The sequence below is a fragment of the Pleurodeles waltl genome, chromosome 4_1 (assembly GCF_031143425.1).
Source record: "Pleurodeles waltl isolate 20211129_DDA chromosome 4_1, aPleWal1.hap1.20221129, whole genome shotgun sequence".
NCBI lineage: Eukaryota > Metazoa > Chordata > Amphibia > Caudata > Salamandridae > Pleurodeles > Pleurodeles waltl.
Window position 1 is genome coordinate 39,430,799 of NC_090442.1, and position 18,288 is coordinate 39,449,086.

General features: G+C 39.3%; 8 non-coding genes across 8 annotated transcripts; all 8 read right to left on the reverse strand.

The window, feature by feature from the left end:
- Positions 1–2,664: 2,664 nt before the first annotated feature.
- TRNAR-UCG (transfer RNA arginine (anticodon UCG)) lies at positions 2,665–2,737 on the reverse strand. The gene has a single exon. It is a non-coding gene; the product is annotated as a tRNA-Arg (tRNA).
- A 3,571-nt stretch (positions 2,738–6,308) lies between these two features.
- On the reverse strand, positions 6,309–6,381 carry TRNAR-UCG (transfer RNA arginine (anticodon UCG)). Its single transcript has one exon. It is a non-coding gene; the product is annotated as a tRNA-Arg (tRNA).
- Positions 6,382–8,133: 1,752 nt separating this feature from the next.
- TRNAR-UCG (transfer RNA arginine (anticodon UCG)) lies at positions 8,134–8,206 on the reverse strand. The gene has a single exon. It is a non-coding gene; the product is annotated as a tRNA-Arg (tRNA).
- Positions 8,207–9,957: 1,751 nt separating this feature from the next.
- TRNAP-UGG (transfer RNA proline (anticodon UGG)) lies at positions 9,958–10,030 on the reverse strand. The gene has a single exon. It is a non-coding gene; the product is annotated as a tRNA-Pro (tRNA).
- Positions 10,031–11,782: 1,752 nt separating this feature from the next.
- Positions 11,783–11,855, reverse strand: TRNAR-UCG (transfer RNA arginine (anticodon UCG)). Its single transcript has one exon. It is a non-coding gene; the product is annotated as a tRNA-Arg (tRNA).
- Positions 11,856–13,607: 1,752 nt separating this feature from the next.
- Positions 13,608–13,680, reverse strand: TRNAR-UCG (transfer RNA arginine (anticodon UCG)). The gene has a single exon. It is a non-coding gene; the product is annotated as a tRNA-Arg (tRNA).
- Positions 13,681–15,432: 1,752 nt separating this feature from the next.
- On the reverse strand, positions 15,433–15,505 carry TRNAR-UCG (transfer RNA arginine (anticodon UCG)). The gene has a single exon. It is a non-coding gene; the product is annotated as a tRNA-Arg (tRNA).
- A 1,752-nt stretch (positions 15,506–17,257) lies between these two features.
- TRNAR-UCG (transfer RNA arginine (anticodon UCG)) lies at positions 17,258–17,330 on the reverse strand. Its single transcript has one exon. It is a non-coding gene; the product is annotated as a tRNA-Arg (tRNA).
- Between the last annotated feature and the right edge of the window lie 958 nt (positions 17,331–18,288).

Below are 18,288 nucleotides of genomic sequence, written 5' to 3' on the forward strand. Positions count from 1 at the left end.
TGCCCTGATCAACATAACACTTCACAATTAATCCAGAAAACATTTCGGCGAACCATGACCTTTCGGGCATGAATAACCACACCAGTTTATTCAAAGTTAATGAATTTATTTCCCTATATTAACAAAGCTAGCACGATATAAATGTGTCTCAACACCAAATGATAGATGTAAATGAACATTAATAGCTGTCCATAACGGCGAAAAAGATGCAATCTATGCAGCATTTGAATAACAATGCATTCGATAATAGCAACGCAAACCACTAAAACTATAATCTGTAATGAGCTAATTGCATACATTAGTCAGCATAACAAGGTCTCAAATTGCATCGTGCAACAAATGAATCCTCATCTAACCTCAAATTAGCATCTGCATGTGGGACTTCATGCAAAAACAATTTAGCAACATTGATTTGGAAAACTCCTAACTAGGGCTCTTATCAAAAATCAGCAGTTGGTTACCAAAAAAAGAAACACAATGCAATTGTACATTTTCCTTTCATATTTACCAAATTCAATCAGCATTCAAGGAAGTCTTCATCTCACAGGTACCGGTTTCCGATCAGCATGGGACGGGGCAAAGGGGCGGGGTGGACGGGGCAATTGCCTCACAGCGGCAAGATAAAAGGACAAAACTACTACTTTATGCAAAGGGACAGATCAAAGTTAAAGTCTCTAGGGCGAGAATTTCTTAAAGTCTCTTTCTCTCTATTAGAGAAAGCATCAAAGTCTCATTCAAAATGGCGTCGAACATCAATTGGCATCGTAGAAGATGGCAAAATGACGAGGTCGGTAAGATGGGCCATAATGGCTGCAATGTCCTGCAAATGGCGGGTAATGGCTAATGGGCAATAATGTCCTCCATGGGTGCAGTGGGTAATGGCCAAAGGCTGATGGCTAAAAATGGCAATGGCTGCTTTCTTCTTGTGCACCAGGTTTAAATAAACAACAGTTCAAATCCAGTAGGGTCTTCCATTGGAGGGTTCATAGGTTGGCTTCAAATTGTCCAATCAAAAACAACAATTCACAAGCTTCTACCTAGGCATACATTATCCTTGGAGTCGGGAACGTAAGTTGCAACATATTTTACCAATTAACTCACTTTCAGAGCTTCCATTGTCTGCACCTGCAGATTGACCTTGGAGCAAAGAAGAAGATGCCAGGCTGGCACGAAACCTTAAAGATAAGCATGTGAACCGATCTCACTGGAAAAGTACAGCTTCAAGCAGGAATACACGTTTATTAGCACATTAGAAAAACACGAGCATCTAAACCGTGAGACAAGGCAACTAGGCCGAAGCCTCCACTGAAGTTATGCTAAGTTAAAACATTTCAAACAAGCAAATCATGGCACACGTTTACGGTTATGTCAGATTAGTACAATTCTAATACATCACGTTATATAAAGCACGCTTATAAATGTTGGCGAACTACTCTGAGGGCACATTTGTCCCCGTACAATCTTTATTAGTTCGGTTAAAGTCACACTTGATTATTGCAGCACTACGTTTATGCGCTAATAAATGTAAAACCTTCATTTCTGCGTCATCAGCACCTCAGATAGACTTAAACTTACACACCCTGGTCTGTGAGAGTAGTGCCCTATCCATTGCGGCATTGAGGGTAATCTGCAAGACAGAGTTCCAAAATCATCCTTTCATCTCAGTTCATGGCCACATACAGTATTTCTGCAGTCATTCGTTTCACTTTTCTGTCTTTAATTAAACTGACCATTTTAAACCTCCAGCACCCACCACTTCAATCTTACCGTTTTTGTGCTATCATAGGGCCTTGGAACTTTTGGCAAGTGGACAGAAGCAGTCAGAGAACCACATCACAATACATACTCCTTTGCCTGATACCTTTCACAACAAACTGCTCTTGGAAAAAGACGTTAACCGGTCCTTGCTCTCAGACAGACACAGAAAGCCTATCACCACCTCTACGAACATATTTCAATCAAACCAATATATATCATTCAACAATTATGCCTCTGTATCAATATAACTACAACTCGATACAGAAAGGAATTTAAAAAACAATCTGTCCATTTGAATAACCAGCAGAGTTTTAAGGACGTACAAATTGGAATGTGACAATTTCAGAGTTCCTCATTCATAAGAAGTCTGTGAGATAGTATCTCAGAAAGATCTCAAGTTTATAGCAAAAATGGTTGTAAGGGTGATTTTTACCACACAATTGCAACTAGATGACTCAATCTGCAAGAGACCAGTCCTTGACAGATTACACAACTGGGGCAACAGCAAAGGCAGCAATTGTGTCAATCCTTTATGATTCTTCTCTAGTACTATACTTTTTCTGAGGGACAATTTGCATTATTCCTGGAGAAAATCATAGAGCTTCTACCCATGCATAGTTTCTTCTTTCTGCACGCACACACTCCCTGCACTGAATCTACCCACAGTTCTGTTCAGAATGATTGTGCCATGTCATATTGTTGTATACGTATTGCATATCCATTGCATTTATGAAGAGGTACTTTGGTATGGCAGAAAGATTGAAAAGTAGCAATGCTGAAGGTATAACGTGACTGATTGTGCAGTTTGCATTGGGCTTTCTTAATGAGTGAGAGTGAAAGGAGTATTGTATGAGTGTGTTTCCAGTTTGTATGTAAAGATAAGTTGGGTGCTGTGAGAAAAAGACTTAACCATGAAGGGACTCGAACCCTCAATCTTCTGATCCGAAGTCAGACGCCTTATCCATTAGGCCACATGGTCACTGACTGCAACATGTTTGGGTGTTTAGGGTTAGGTGGTATGAATGGATGTGGAACATATCAATTACAGGTGCGCAGGACAGGATCCCATACCGTTCTTCATCTTCTTTCCATCAAAGGAGTTTTTTCAAACAGTATCTAGATAATTTCCAAAGTTTCATATCTTATGCTGTGCTTTTTTGGCGTTACTCCTCCTTTCTTCTTTTATTGAATACTCTGTTTTATGCTGCAATGGTATTTTTGGATTATTTGAAAAGAGAATGAAACTGCTTTGACAGTAGTTCAGACTTCCCATTTCTTGACTTGCTAATTTGCTCCCTGAATTAGCTTATACAAGTGACATGAACAGGGCCTTGACCTAAGCACGTACCTGAAAGCCTGTCACCACCTCTAGAAATAAAATTCACAGCAGCTCAAAACATTCATTTTGAAAGAGAATATTTCAAGTGAGTCCAAGTTTAATTTCAATAAAGAAAGTTGTATAAAATGACACGCTGCACATTTGGGTAACCAGCATGACTCTTTTCAGTGAAGAAGTGGAATGGTTCTGTTGCAATATACTATCACCCTGGCAAGCTGCTACGAGGAAGAGTAAACAATATGATTAGGTTTCAGCAAAAATGTATTAGTTCAGGGTGTGCACCTCAGATAGACTTAAACTTACACACCCTGGTCTGTGAGAGTAGTGCCCTATCCATTGCGGCATTGAGGGTAATCTGCAAGACAGAGTTCCAAAATCATCCTTTCATCTCAGTTCATGGCCACATACAGTATTTCTGCAGTCATTCGTTTCACTTTTCTGTCTTTAATTAAACTGACCATTTTAAACCTCCGGCACCCACCACTTCAATCTTTCTGTTTTTGTGCTATCATAGGGCCTTGGAACTTTTGGCAAGTGGACAGAAGCAGTCAGAGAACCACATCACAATACATACTCCTTTGCCTGATACCTTTCACAACAAACTGCTCTTGGAAAAAGACGTTAACCGGTCCTTGCTCTCAGACAGACACAGAAAGCCTATCACCACCTCTACGAACATATTTCAATCAAACCAATATATATCATTCAACAATTATGCCTCTGTATCAATAAAACTACAACTCGAGACAGAAAGGAATTTAAAAAACAATCTGCCCATTTGAATAACCAGCAGAGTTTTAAGGACGTACAAATTGGAATGTGACAATTTCAGAGTTCCTCATTCATAAGAAGTCTGTGAGATAGTATCTCAGAAAGATCTCAAGTTTATAGCAAAAATGGTTGTAAGGGTGATTTTTACCACACAATTGCAACTAGGTGCCTCAATCTGCAAGAGACCAGTCCTTGACAGATTACACAACTGGGGCAACAGCAAAGGCAGCAATTGTGTCAATCCTTTATGTTTCTTCTCTAGTACTATACTTTTTCTGAGGGACAATTTGCATTATTCCTGGAGAAAATCATAGAGCTTCTACCCATGCATAGTTTCTGCTTTCTGCACGCACACACTCCCTGCACTGAATCTACCCACAGTTCTGTTCGGAATGATTGTGCCATGTCATATTGTTGTATACGTATTGCATATCCGTGGCATTTATGAAGAGGTACTTTGGTATGGCAGAAAGACAGAAAAGTAGCAATGCTGAAGGCATAACGTGACTGATTGTGCAGTTTGCATTGGGCTTTCTTAATGAGTGAGAGTGAAAGGAGTATTGTAAGAGTGTATTTCCAGTTTGTATGTAAAGATAAGTTGGGTGCTGTGATGAAAAGTCTCAACCATGAAGGTACTCAAACACTCAATCTTCTGATCCGAAGTCAGATGCCTTATCCATTAGGCCACATGGTCACTGACAGCAATATGTTTATGTGTTTAGGGTTAGGTGGTATGAATGGATGTGGAACATATGAATTACAGGTGCGCAGGACAGGATCCCATACCGTTCTTCATCTTCTTTCCATCAAAGGAGTTTTTTCAAACAATATCTAGATAATTTCCAAAGTTTCATATCTTATGATGTGCTTTTTTGCTGTTAATCCTCCTTTCTTCTTTTATTGAATACTCTGTTTTATGCTGCAATGGTATTTTTGGATTATTTGAAAAGAGAATGAACTGACAGTAGTTCAGACTTCCCATTTCTTGACTTGCTAATTTGCTCCCTGAATTAGCTTATACAAGTGACCTGAACAGGGCCTTGACCTAAGCACGTACCTGAAAGCCTGTCACCACCTCTAGAAATAAAATTCACAGCAGCTCAAAACATTCATTTTGAAAGAGAATATTTCAAGTGAGTCCAAGTTTAATTTCAATAAAGAAAGTTGTATAAAATGACACGCTGCACATTTGGGTAACCAGCATGACTCTTTTCAGTGAAGAAGTGAAATGGTTCTGTTGCAATATACTATCACCCTGGCAAGCTGCTACGAGGAAGAGTAAACAATATGATTAGGTTTCAGCAAAAATGTATTAGTTCAGGGTGTGCACCTCAGATAGACTTAAACTTACACACCCTGGTCTGTGAGAGTAGTGCCCTATCCATTGCGGCATTGAGGGTAATCTGCAAGACAGAGTTCCAAAATCATCCTTTCATCTCAGTTCATGGCCTCATACAGTATTTCTGCAGTCATTCGTTTCACTTTTCTGTCTTTAATTAAACTGACCATTTTAAACCTCCGGCACCCACCACTTCAATCTTACCGTTTTTGTGCTATCATAGGGCCTTGGAACTTTTGGCAAGTGGACAGAAGCAGTCAGAGAACCACATCACAATACATACTTCTTTGCCTGATACCTTTCACAACAAACTGCTCTTGGAAAAACACGTTAACCAGTCCTTGCTCTCAGACAGACACAGAAAGCCTATCACCACCTCTACGAACATATTTCAATCAAACCAATATATATCATTCAACAATTATGCCTCTGTATCAATATAACTACAACTCGAGACAGAAAGGAATTTAAAAAACAATCTGCCCATTTGAATAACCAGCAGAGTTTTAAGGACGTACAAATTTGAATGTGACAATTTCAGAGTTCCTCATTCATAAGAAGTCTGTGAGATAGTATCTCAGAAAGATCTCAAGTTTATAGCAAAAATGGTTGTAAGGGTGATTTTTACCACACAATTGCAACTAGGTGACTCAATCTGCAAGAGACCAGTCCTTGACAGATTACACAAGTGGGGCAACAGCAAAGACAGCAATTGTGTCAATCCTTTATGATTCTTCTCTAGTACTATACTTTTTCTGAGGGACAATTTGCATTATTCCTGGAGAAAATCATAGAGCTTCTACCCATGCATAGTTTCTGCTTTCTGCACGCACACACTCCCTGCACTGAATCTACCCACAGTTCTGTTCAGAATGATTGTGCCATGTCATATTGTTGTATACGTATTGCATATCCGTGGCATTTATGAAAAAGTACTTTGGTATGGCAGAAAGACAGAAAAGTAGCAATGCTGATGGCATAACGTGACTGATTGTGCAGTTTGCATTGGGCTTTCTTAATGAGTGAGAGTGAAAGGAGTATTGTAAGAGTGTGTTTCCAGTTTGTATGTGAAGATAAGTTGGGTGCTGTGAGAAAAAGACTCAACCATGAAGGGACTCGAACCCTCAATGTTCTGATCCGAAGTCAGACGCCTTATCCATTAGGCCACATGGTCACTGACTGCAATATGTTTGGGTGTTTAGGGTTAGGTGGTATGAATGGATGTGGAACATATCAATTACAGGTGCGCAGGACAGGATCCCATACCGTTCTTCATCTTCTTCCCATCAAAGGAGTTTTTTCAAACAATATCTAGATAATTTCCAAAGTTTCATATCTTATGCTGTGCTTTTTTGCCGTTAATCCTCCTTTCTTTTTTTATTGAATACTCTGTTTTATGCTGCAATGGTATTTTTGGATTATTTGAAAAGAGAATGAAACTGCTTTGACAGTAGTTCAGACTTCCCATTTCTTGACTTGCTAATTTGCTCCCTGAATTAGCTTATACAAGTGACATGAACAGGGCCTTGACCTAAGCACGTACCTGAAAGCCTGTCACCACCTCTAGAAATAAAATTCACAGCAGCTCAAAACATTCATTTTGAAAGAGAATATTTCAAGTGAGTCCAAGTTTAATTTCAATAAAGAAAGCTGTATAAAATGACACGCTGCACATTTGGGTAACCAGCATGACACTTTTCAGTGAAGAAGTGGAATGGTTCTGTTGCAATATACTATCACCCTGGCAAGCTGCTACGAGGAAGAGTAAACAATATGATTAGGTTTCAGCAAAAATGTATTAGTTCAGGGTGTGCACCTCAGATAGACTTAAACTTACACACCCTAGTCTGTGAGAGTAGTGCCATATCCATTGCGGCATTGAGGGTAATCTGCAAGACAGAGTTCCAAAATCATCCTTTCATCTCAGTTCATGGCCACATACAGTATTTCTGCAGTCATTCGTTTCACTTTTCTGTCTTTAATTAAACTGACCATTTTAAACCTCCGGCACCCACCACTTCAATCTTACTGTTTTTGTGCTATCATAGGGCCTTGGAACTTTTGGCAAGTGGGCAGAAGCAGTCAGAGAACCACATCACAATACATACTCCTTTGCCTGATACCTTTCACAATAAACTGCTCTTGGAAAAACATGTTAACCGGTCCTTGCTCTCAGACAGACACAGAAAGCCTATCACCACCTCTACGAACATATTTCAATCAAACCAATATATATCATTCAACAATTATGCCTCTGTATCAATATAACTACAACTCGAGACAGAAAGGAATTTAAAAAACAATCTGCCCATTTGAATAACCAGCAGAGTTTTAAGGACGTACAAATTGGAATGTGACAATTTCAGAGTTCCTCATTCATAAGAAGTCTGTGAGATAGTATCTCAGAAAGATCTCAAGTTTATAGCAAAAATGGTTGTAAGGGTGATTTTTACCACACAATTGCAACTAGGTGACTCAATCTGCAAGAGACCAGTCCTTGACAGATTACACAACTGGGGCAACAGCAAAGGCAGCAATTGTGTCAATCCTTTATGATTCTTCTCTAATACTATACTTTTTCTGAGGGACAATTTGCATTATTCCTGGAGAAAATCATAGAGCTTCTACCCATGCATAGTTTCTGCTTTCTGCACGCACACACTCCCTGCACTGAATCTACCCATAGTTCTGTTCAGAATGATTGTGCCATGTCATATTGTTGTATACGTATTGCATATCCATGGCATTTATGAAGAGGTACTTTGGTATGGCAGAAAGACAGAAAAGTAGCAATGCTGAAGGCATAACGTGACTGATTGTGCAGTTTGCATTTGGCTTTCTTAATGAGTGAGCGTGAAAGGAGTATTGTAAGAGTGTGTTTCCAGTTTGTATGTAAAGATAAGTTGGGTGCTGTAAGAAAAAGACTCAACCATGAAGGGACTCGAACCCTCAATCTTCTGATCCGAAGTCAGACGCCTTATCCATTAGGCCACATGGTCACTGACTGCAACATGTTTGGGTGTTTAGGGTTAGGTGGTATGAATGGATGTGGAACATATCAATTACAGGTGCGCAGGACAGGATCCCATACCGTTCTTCATCTTCTTTCCATCAAAGGAGTTTTTTCAAACAATATCTAGATAATTTCCAAAGTTTCATATCTTATGCTGTGCTTTTTTGCCGTTAATCCTCCTTTCTTCTTTTATTGAATACTCTGTTTTATGCTGCAATGGTATTTTTGGATTATTTGAAAAGAGAATGAAACTGCTTTGACAGTAGTTCAGACTTCCCATTTCTTGACTTGCTAATTTGCTCCCTGAATTAGCTTATACAAGTGACATGAACAGGGCCTTGACCTAAGCACGTACCTGAAAGCCTGTCACCACCTCTAGAAATAAAGTTCACAGCAGCTCAAACATTCATTTTGAAAGAGAATATTTCAAGTGAGTCCAAGTTTAATTTCAATAAAGAAAGCTGTATAAAATGACAAGCTGCATATTTGGGTAACCAGCATGACTCTTTTCAGTGAAGAAGTGGAATGGTTCTGTTGCAATATACTATCACCCTGGCAAGCTGCTACGAGGAAGAGTAAACAATATGATTAGGTTTCAGCAAAAATGTATTAGTTCAGGGTGTGCACCTCAGATAGACTTAAACTTACACACCCTGGTCTGTGAGAGTAGTGCCCTATCCATTGCGGCATTGAGGGTAATCTGCAAGACAGAGTTCCAAAATCATCCTTTCATCTCAGTTCATGGCCACATACAGTATTTCTGCAGTCATTCGTTTCACTTTTCTGTCTTTAATTAAACTGACCATTTTAAACCTCCGGCACCCACCACTTCAATCTTACAGTTTTTGTGCTATCATAGGGCCATGGAACTTTTGGCAAGTGGACAGAAGCAGTCAGAGAACCACATCACAATACATACTCATTTGCCTGATACCTTTCACAACAAACTGCTCTTGGAAAAAGACGTTAACCGGTCCTTGCTCTCAGACAGACACAGAAAGCCTATCACCACCTCTATGAACATATTTCAATCAAACCAATATATATCATTCAAGAATTATGCCTCTGTATCAATATAACTACAACTAGAGACAGAAAGGAATTTAAAAAACAATCTGCCCATTTGAATAACCAGCATAGTTTTAAGGACGTACAAATTGGAATGTGACAATTTCAGAGTTCCTCATTCATAAGAAGTCTGTGAGATAGTATCTCAGAAAGATCTCAAGTTTATAGCAAAAATGGTTGTAAGGGTGATTTTTACCACACAATTGCAACTAGGTGCCTCAATCTGCAAGAGACCAGTCCTTGACAGATTACACAACTGGGGCAACAGCAAAGGCAGCAATTGTGTCAATCCTTTATGATTCTTCTCTAGTACTATACTTTTTCTGAGGGACAATTTGCATTATTCCTGGAGAAAATCATAGAGCTTCTACCCATGCATAGTTTCTGCTTTCTGCACGCACACACTCCCTGGACTGAATCTACCCACAGTTCTGTTCGGAATGATTGTGCCATGTCATATTGTTGTATACGTTTTGCATATCCGTGGCATTTATGAAGAGGTACTTTGGTATGGCAGAAAGACAGAAAAGTAGCAATGCTGAAGGCATAACGTGACTGATTGTGCAGTTTGCATTGGGCTTTATTAATGAGTGAGAGTGAAAGGAGTATTGTAAGAGTGTATTTCCAGTTTGTATGTAAAGATAAGTTGAGTGCTGTGAGAAAAAGACTCAACCATGAAGGGACTCGAACCCTCAATCTCCTGATCCCAAGTCAGACACCTTATCCATTAGGCCACATGGTCACTGACAGCAATATGTTTGGTTGTTTAGGGTTAGGTGGTATGAATGGATGTGGAACATATCAATTACAGGTGCGCAGGACAGGATCCCATACCGTTCTTCATCTTCTTTCCATCAAAGGAGTTTTTTCAAACAATATCTAGATAATTTCCAAAGTTTCATATCTTATGATGTGCTTTTTTGCTGTTAATCCTCCTTTCTTCTTTTATTGAATACTCTGTTTTATGCTGCAATGGTATTTTTGGATTATTTGAAAAGAGAATGAAACTGCTTTGACAGTAGATCAGACTTCCCATTTCTTGACTTGCTAATTTGCTCCCTGAATTAGCTTATACAAGTGACATGAACAGGGCCTTGACCTAAGCACGTACCTGAAAGCCTGTCACCACCTCTAGAAATAAAAGTCACAGCAGCTCAAAACATTCATTTTGAAAGAGAATATTTCAAGTGAGTCCAAGTTTAATTTCAATAAAGAAAGCTGTATAAAATGACACGCTGCTCATTTGGGTAACCAGCATGACACTTTTCAGTGAAGAAGTGGAATGGTTCTGTTGCAATATACTATCACCCTGGCAAGCTGCTACGAGGAAGAGTAAACAATATGATTAGGTTTCAGCAAAAATTTATTAGTTCAGGGTGTGCACCTCAGATAGACTTAAACTTACACACCCTGGTCTGTGAGATTAGTGCCCTATCTATTGCGGCATTGAGGGTAATCTGCAAGACAGAGTTCCAAAATCATCCTTTCATCTCAGTTCATGGCCACATACAGTATTTCTGCAGTCATTCGTTTCACTTTTCTGTCTTTAATTAAACTGACCATTTTAAACCTCCGGCACCCACCACTTCAATCTTACCGTTTTTGTGCAATCATAGGGCCTTGGAACTTTTGGCAAGTGGACAGAAGCAGTCAGAGAACCACATCACAATACATACTCCTTTGCCTGATACCTTTCACAATAAACTGCTCTTGGAAAAAGACGTTAACCGGTCCTTGCTCTCAGACAGACACAGAAAGCCTATCACCACCTCTACGAACATATTTCAATCAAACCAATATATATCATTCAACAATTATGCCTCTGTATCAATATAACTACAACTCGAGACAGAAAGGAATTTAAAAAACAATCTGCCCATTTGAATAACCAGCATAGTTTTAAGGACGTACAAATTGGAATATGACAATTTCAGAGTTCCTCATTCATAAGAAGTCTGTGAGATAGTATCTCAGAAAGATCTCAAGTTTATAGCAAAAATGGTTGTAAGGGTGATTTTTACCACACAATTGCAACTAGGTGCCTCAATCTGCAAGAGACCAGTCCTTGACAGATTACACAACTGGGGCAACAGCAAAGGCAGCAATTGTGTCAATCCTTTATGATTCTTCTCTAGTACTATACTTTTTCTGAGGGACAATTTCCATTATTCCTGGAGAAAATCATAGAGCTTCTATCCATGCATAGTTTCTGCTTTCTGCACGCACACACTCCCTGCACTGAATCTACCCACAGTTCTGTTCGGAATGATTGTGCCATGTCATATTGTTGTATACGTATTGCATATCCAAGGCATTTATGAAGAGGTACTTTGGTATGGCAGAAAGACAGAAAAGTAGCAATGCTGAAGGCATAACGTGACTGATTGTGCAGTTTTCATTGGGCTTTCTTAATGAGTGAGAGTGAAAGGAGTATTGCAAGAGTGTATTTCCAGTTTGTATGTAAAGATAAGTTGAGTGCTGTGAGAAGAAGACTCAACCATGAAGGGACTTGAACCCTCAATCTCCTGATCCGAAGTCAGACGCCTTATCCATTAGGCCACATGGTCACTGACAGCAATATGTTTGGTTGTTTAGGGTTAGGTGGTATGAATGGATGTGGAACATATCAATTACAGGTGCGCAGGACAGGATCCCATACCGTTCTTCATCTTCTTTCCATCAAAGGAGTTTTTTCAAACAATATCTAGATAATTTCCAAAGTTTCATATCTTATGATGTGCTTTTTTGCTGTTAATCCTCCTTTCTTCTTTTATTGAATACTCTGTTTTATGCTGCAATGGTATTTTTGGATTATTTGAAAAGAGAATGAAACTGCTTTGACAGTAGTTCAGACTTCCCATTTCTTGACTTGCTAATTTGCTCCCTGAATTAGCTTATACAAGTGACATGAACAGGGCCTTGACCTAAGCACGTACCTGAAAGCCTGTCACCACCTCTAGAAATAAAAGTCACAGCAGCTCAAAACATTCATTTTGAAAGAGAATATTTCAAGTGAGTCCAAGTTTAATTTCAATAAAGAAAGCTGTATAAAATGACACGCTGCTCATTTGGGTAACCAGCATGACACTTTTCAGTGAAGAAGTGGAATGGTTCTGTTGCAATATACTATCACCCTGGCAAGCTGCTACGAGGAAGAGTAAACAATATGATTAGGTTTCAGCAAAAATGTATTAGTTCAGGGTGTGCACCTCAGATAGACTTAAACTTACACACCCTGGTCTGTGAGAGTAGTGCCCTATCTATTGCGGCATTGAGGGTAATCTGCAAGACAGAGTTCCAAAATCATCCTTTCATCTCAGTTCATGGCCACATACAGTATTTCTGCAGTCATTCGTTTCACTTTTCTGTCTTTAATTAAACTGACCATTTTAAACCTCCGGCACCCACCACTTCAATCTTACCGTTTTTGTGCAATCATAGGGCCTTGGAACTTTTGGCAAGTGGACAGAAGCAGTCAGAGAACCACATCACAATACATACTCCTTTGCCTGATACCTTTCACAATAAACTGCTCTTGGAAAAAGACGTTAACCGGTCCTTGCTCTCAGACAGACACAGAAAGCCTATCACCACCTCAACGAACATATTTCAATCAAACCAATATATATCATTCAACAATTATGCCTCTGTATCAATATAACTACAACTCGAGACAGAAAGGAATTTAAAAAACAATCTGCCCATTTGAATAACCAGCATAGTTTTAAGGACGTACAAATTGGAATATGACAATTTCAGAGTTCCTCATTCATAAGAAGTCTGTGAGATAGTATCTTAGAAAGATCTCAAGTTTATAGCAAAAATGGTTGTAATGGTGATTTTTACCACACAATTGCAACTAGGTGCCTCAATCTGCAAGAGACCAGTCCTTGACAGATTACACAACTGGGGCAACAGCAAAGGCAGCAATTGTGTCAATCCTTTATGATTCTTCTCTAGTACTATACTTTTTCTGAGGGACAATTTGCATTATTCCTGGAGAAAATCATAGAGCTTCTATCCATGCATAGTTTCTGCTTTCTGCACGCACACACTCCCTGCACTGAATCTACCCACAGTTCTGTTCAGAATGATTGTGCCATGTCATATTGTTGTATACGTATTGCATATCCAAGGCATTTATGAAGAGGTACTTTGGTATGGCAGAAAGACAGAAAAGTAGCAATGCTGAAGGCATAACGTGACTGATTGTGCAGTTTGCATTGGGCTTTCTTAATGAGTGAGAGTGAAAGGAGTATTGTAAGAGTGTGTTTCCAGTTTGTATGTAAAGATAAGTTGGGTGCTGTGAGAAAAAGACTCAACCATGCAGGGACTCGAACCCTCAATGTTCTGATCCGAAGTCAGACGCCTTATCCATTAGGCCACATGGTCACTGACTGCAATATGTTTGGGTGTTTAGGGTTAGGTGGTATGAATGGATGTGGAACATATCAATTACAGGTGCGCAGGACAGGATCCCATACCGTTCTTCATCTTCTTTCCATCAAAGGAGTTTTTTCAAACCATATCTAGATAATTTCCAAAGTTTCATATCTTATGCTGTGCTTTTTTGCCGTTAATCCTCCTTTCTTTTTTTATTGAATACTCTGTTTTATGCTGCAATGGTATTTTTGGATTATTTGAAAAGAGAATGAAACTGCTTTGACAGTAGTTCAGACTTCCCATTTCTTGACTTGCTAATTTGCTCCCTGAATTAGCTTATACAAGTGACCTGAACAGGGCCTTGACCTAAGCACGTACCTGAAAGCCTGTCACCACCTCTAGAAATAAAATTCACAGCAGCTCAAAACATTCATTTTGAAAGAGAATATTTCAAGTGAGTCCAAGTTTAATTTCAATAAAGAAAGCTGTATAAAATGACACGCTGCACATTTGGGTAACCAGCATGACACTTTTCAGTGAAGAAGTGGAATGGTTCTGTTGCAATATACTATCACCCTGGCAAGCTGCTACGAGGAAGAGTAAACAATATGATTAGGTTTCAGCAAAAATGTATTAGTTCAGGGTGTGCACCTCAGATAGACTTAAACTTACACACCCTGGTCTGTGAGAGTAGTGCCCTATCTATTGCGGCATTGAGGGTAATCTGCAAGACAGAGTTCCAAAATCATCCTTTCATCTCAGTTCATGGCCACATACAGTATTTCTGCAGTCATTCGTTTCACTTTTCTGTCTTTAATTAAACTGACCATTTTAAACCTCCGGCACCCACCACTTCAATCTTACCGTTTTTGTGCTATCATAGGGCCTTGAAACTTTTGGCAAGTGGGCAGAAGCAGTCAGAGAACCACATCACAATACATACTCCTTTGCCTGATACCTTTCACAATAAACTGCTCTTGGAAAAAGACGTTAACCGGTCCTTGCTCTCAGACAGACACAGAAAGCCTATCACCACCTCTACGAACATATTTCAATCAAACCAATATATATCATTCAACAATTATGCCTCTGTATCAATATAACTATAACTCGAGACAGAAAGGAATTTAAAAAACAATCTGCCCATTTGAATAACCAGCATAGTTTTCAGGACGTACAAATTGGAATGTGACAATTTCAGAGTTCCTCATTCATAAGAAGTCTGTGAGATAGTATCTCAGAAAGATCTCAAGTTTATAGCAAAAATGGTTGTAAGGGTGATTTTTACCACACAATTGCAACTAGGTGCCTCAATCTGCAAGAGACCAGTCCTTGACAGATTACACAACTGGGGCAACAGCAAAGGCAGCAATTGTGTCAATCCTTTATGATTCTTCTCTAGTACTATACTTTTTCTGAGGGACAATTTGCATTATTCCTGGAGAAAATCATAGAGCTTCTACCCATGCATAGTTTCTGCTTTCTGCACGCACACACTCCCTGCACTGAATCTACCCACAGTTCTGTTCAGAATGATTGTGCCATGTCATATTGTTGTATACGTATTGCATATCCGTGGCATTTATGAAGAGGTACTTTGGTATGGCAGAAAGACAGAAAAGTAGCAATGCTGATGGCATAACGTGACTGATTGTGCAGTTTGCATTGGGCTTTCTTAATGAGTGAGAGTGAAAGGAGTATTGTAAGAGTGTGTTTCCAGTTTGTATGTAAAGATAAGTTGGGTGCTGTGAGAAAAAGACTCAACCATGAAGGGACTCGAACCCTCAATCTTCTGATCCGAAGTCAGACACCTTATCCATTAGGCCACATGGTCACTGACTGCAACATGTTTGGGTGTTTAGGGTTAGGTGGTATGAATGAATGTGGAACATATCAATTACAGGTGCGCAGGACAGGATCCCATACCGTTCTTCATCTTCTTTCCATCAAAGGAGTTTTTTCAAACAATATCTAGATAATTTCCAAAGTTTCATATCTTATGCTGTGCTTTTTTGCTGTTAATCCTCCTTTCTTTTTTTATTGAATACTCTGTTTTATGCTGCAATGGTATTTTTGGATTATTTGAAAAGAGAATGAAACTGCTTTGACAGTAGTTCAGACTTCCCATTTCTTAACTTGCTAATTTGCTCCCTGAATTAGCTTATACAAGTGACATGAACAGGGCCTTGACCTAAACACGTACCTGAAAGCCTGTCACCACCTCTAGAAATAAAATTCACAGCAGCTCAAAACATTCATTTTGAAAGAGAATATTTCAAGTGAGTCCAAGTTTAATTTCAATAAAGAAAGTTGTATAAAATGACACGCTGCACATTTGGGTAACCAGCATGACTCTTTTCAGTGAAGAAGTGGAATGGTTCTGTTGCAATATACTATCACCCTGGCAAGCTGCTACGAGGAAGAGTAAACAATATGATTAGGTTTCAGCAAAAATGTATTAGTTCAGGGTGTGCACCTCAGATAGACTTAAACTTACACACCCTGGTCTGTGAGAGTAGTGCCCTATCCATTGCGGCATTAAGGGTAATCTGCGAGACAGAGTTCCAAAATCATCCTTTCATCTCAGTTCATGGCCTCATACAGTATTTCTGCAGTCATTCGTTTCACTTTTCTGTCTTTAATTAAACTGACCATTTTAAACCTCCGGCACCCACCACTTCAATCTTACAGTTTTTGTGCTATCATAGGGCCATGGAACTTTTGGCAAGTGGACAGAAGCAGTCAGAGAACCACATCACAATACATACTCATTTGCCTGATACCTTTCACAACAAACTGCTCTTGGAAAAAGACGTTAACCGGTCCTTGCTCTCAGACAGACACAGAAAGCCTATCACCACCTCTATGAACATATTTCAATCAAACCAATATATATCATTCAAGAATTATGCCTCTGTATCAATATAACTACAACTAGAGACAGAAAGGAATTTAAAAAACAATCTGCCCATTTGAATAACCAGCATAGTTTTAAGGACGTACAAATTGGAATGTGACAATTTCAGAGTTCCTCATTCATAAGAAGTCTGTGAGATAGTATCTCAGAAAGATCTCAAGTTTATAGCAAAAATGGTTGTAAGGGTGATTTTTACCACACAATTGCAACTAGGTGCCTCAATCTGCAAGAGACCAGTCCTTGACAGATTACACAACTGAGGCAACAGCAAAGGCAGCAATTGTGTCAATACTTTATGATTCTTCTCTAGTACTATACTTTTTCTGAGGGACAATTTGCATTATTCCTGGAGAAAATCATAGAGCTTCTACCCATGCATAGTTTCTGCTTTCTGCACGCACACACTCCCTGCACTGAATCTACCCACAGTTCTGTTCGGAATGATTGTGCCATGTCATATTGTTGTATACGTATTGCATATCCGTGGCATTTATGAAGAGGTACTTTGGTATGGCAGAAAGACAGAAAAGTAGCAATGCTGAAGGCATAACGTGACTGATTGTGCAGTTTGCATTGGGCTTTCTTAATGAGTGAGAGTGAAAGGAGTATTGTAAGAGTGTATTTCCAGTTTGTATGTAAAGATAAGTTGAGTGTTGTGAGAAAATGACTCAACCATGAAGGGGCTCGAACCCTCAATCTCCTGATCCGAAGTCAGACGCCTTATCCATTAGGCCACATGGTCACTGAAAGCAATATGTTTGGGTGTTTAGGGTTAGGTGGTATGAATGGATGTGGAACATATCAATTACAGGTGCGCAGGACAGGATCCCATACCGTTGTTCATCTTCTTTCCATCAAAGGAGTTTTTTCAAACAATATCTAGATAATTTCCAAAGTTTCATATCTTATGATGTGCTTTTTTGCTGTTAATCCTCCTTTCTTCTTTTATTGAATACTCTGTTTTATGGTGCAATGGTATTTTTGGATTATTTGAAAAGAGAATGAACTGACAGTAGTTCAGACTTCCCATTTCTTGACTTGCTAATTTGCTCCCTGAATTAGCTTATACAAGTGACCTGAACAGGGCCTTGACCTAAGCACGTACCTGAAAGCCTGTCACCACCTCTAGAAATAAAATTCACAGCAGCTCAAAACATTCATCTTGAAAGAGAATATTTCAAGTGAGTCCAAGTTTAATTTCAATAAAGAAAGCTGTATAAAATGACACGCTGCATATTTGGGTAACCAGCATGACACTTTTCAGTGAAGAAGTGGAATGGTTCTGTTGCAATATACTATCACCCTGGCAAGCTGCTACGAGGAAGAATAAACAATATGATTAGGTTTCAGCAAAAATGTATTAGTTCAGGGTGTGCACCTCAGATAGACTTAAACTTACACACCCTGGTCTGTGAGAGTAGTGCCCTATCTATTGCGGCATTGAGGGTAATCTGCAAGACAGAGTTCCAAAATCATCCTTTCATCTCAGTTCTTGGCACATACAGTATTTCTGCAGTCATTCGTTTCACTTTTCTGTCTTTAATTAAACTGACCATTTTAAACCTCCGGCACCCACCACTTCAATCTTACTGTTTTTGTGCTATCATAGGGCCTTGGAACTTTTGGCAAGTGGGCAGAAGCAGTCAGAGAACCACATCACAATACATACTCCTTTGCCTGATACCTTTCACAATAAACTG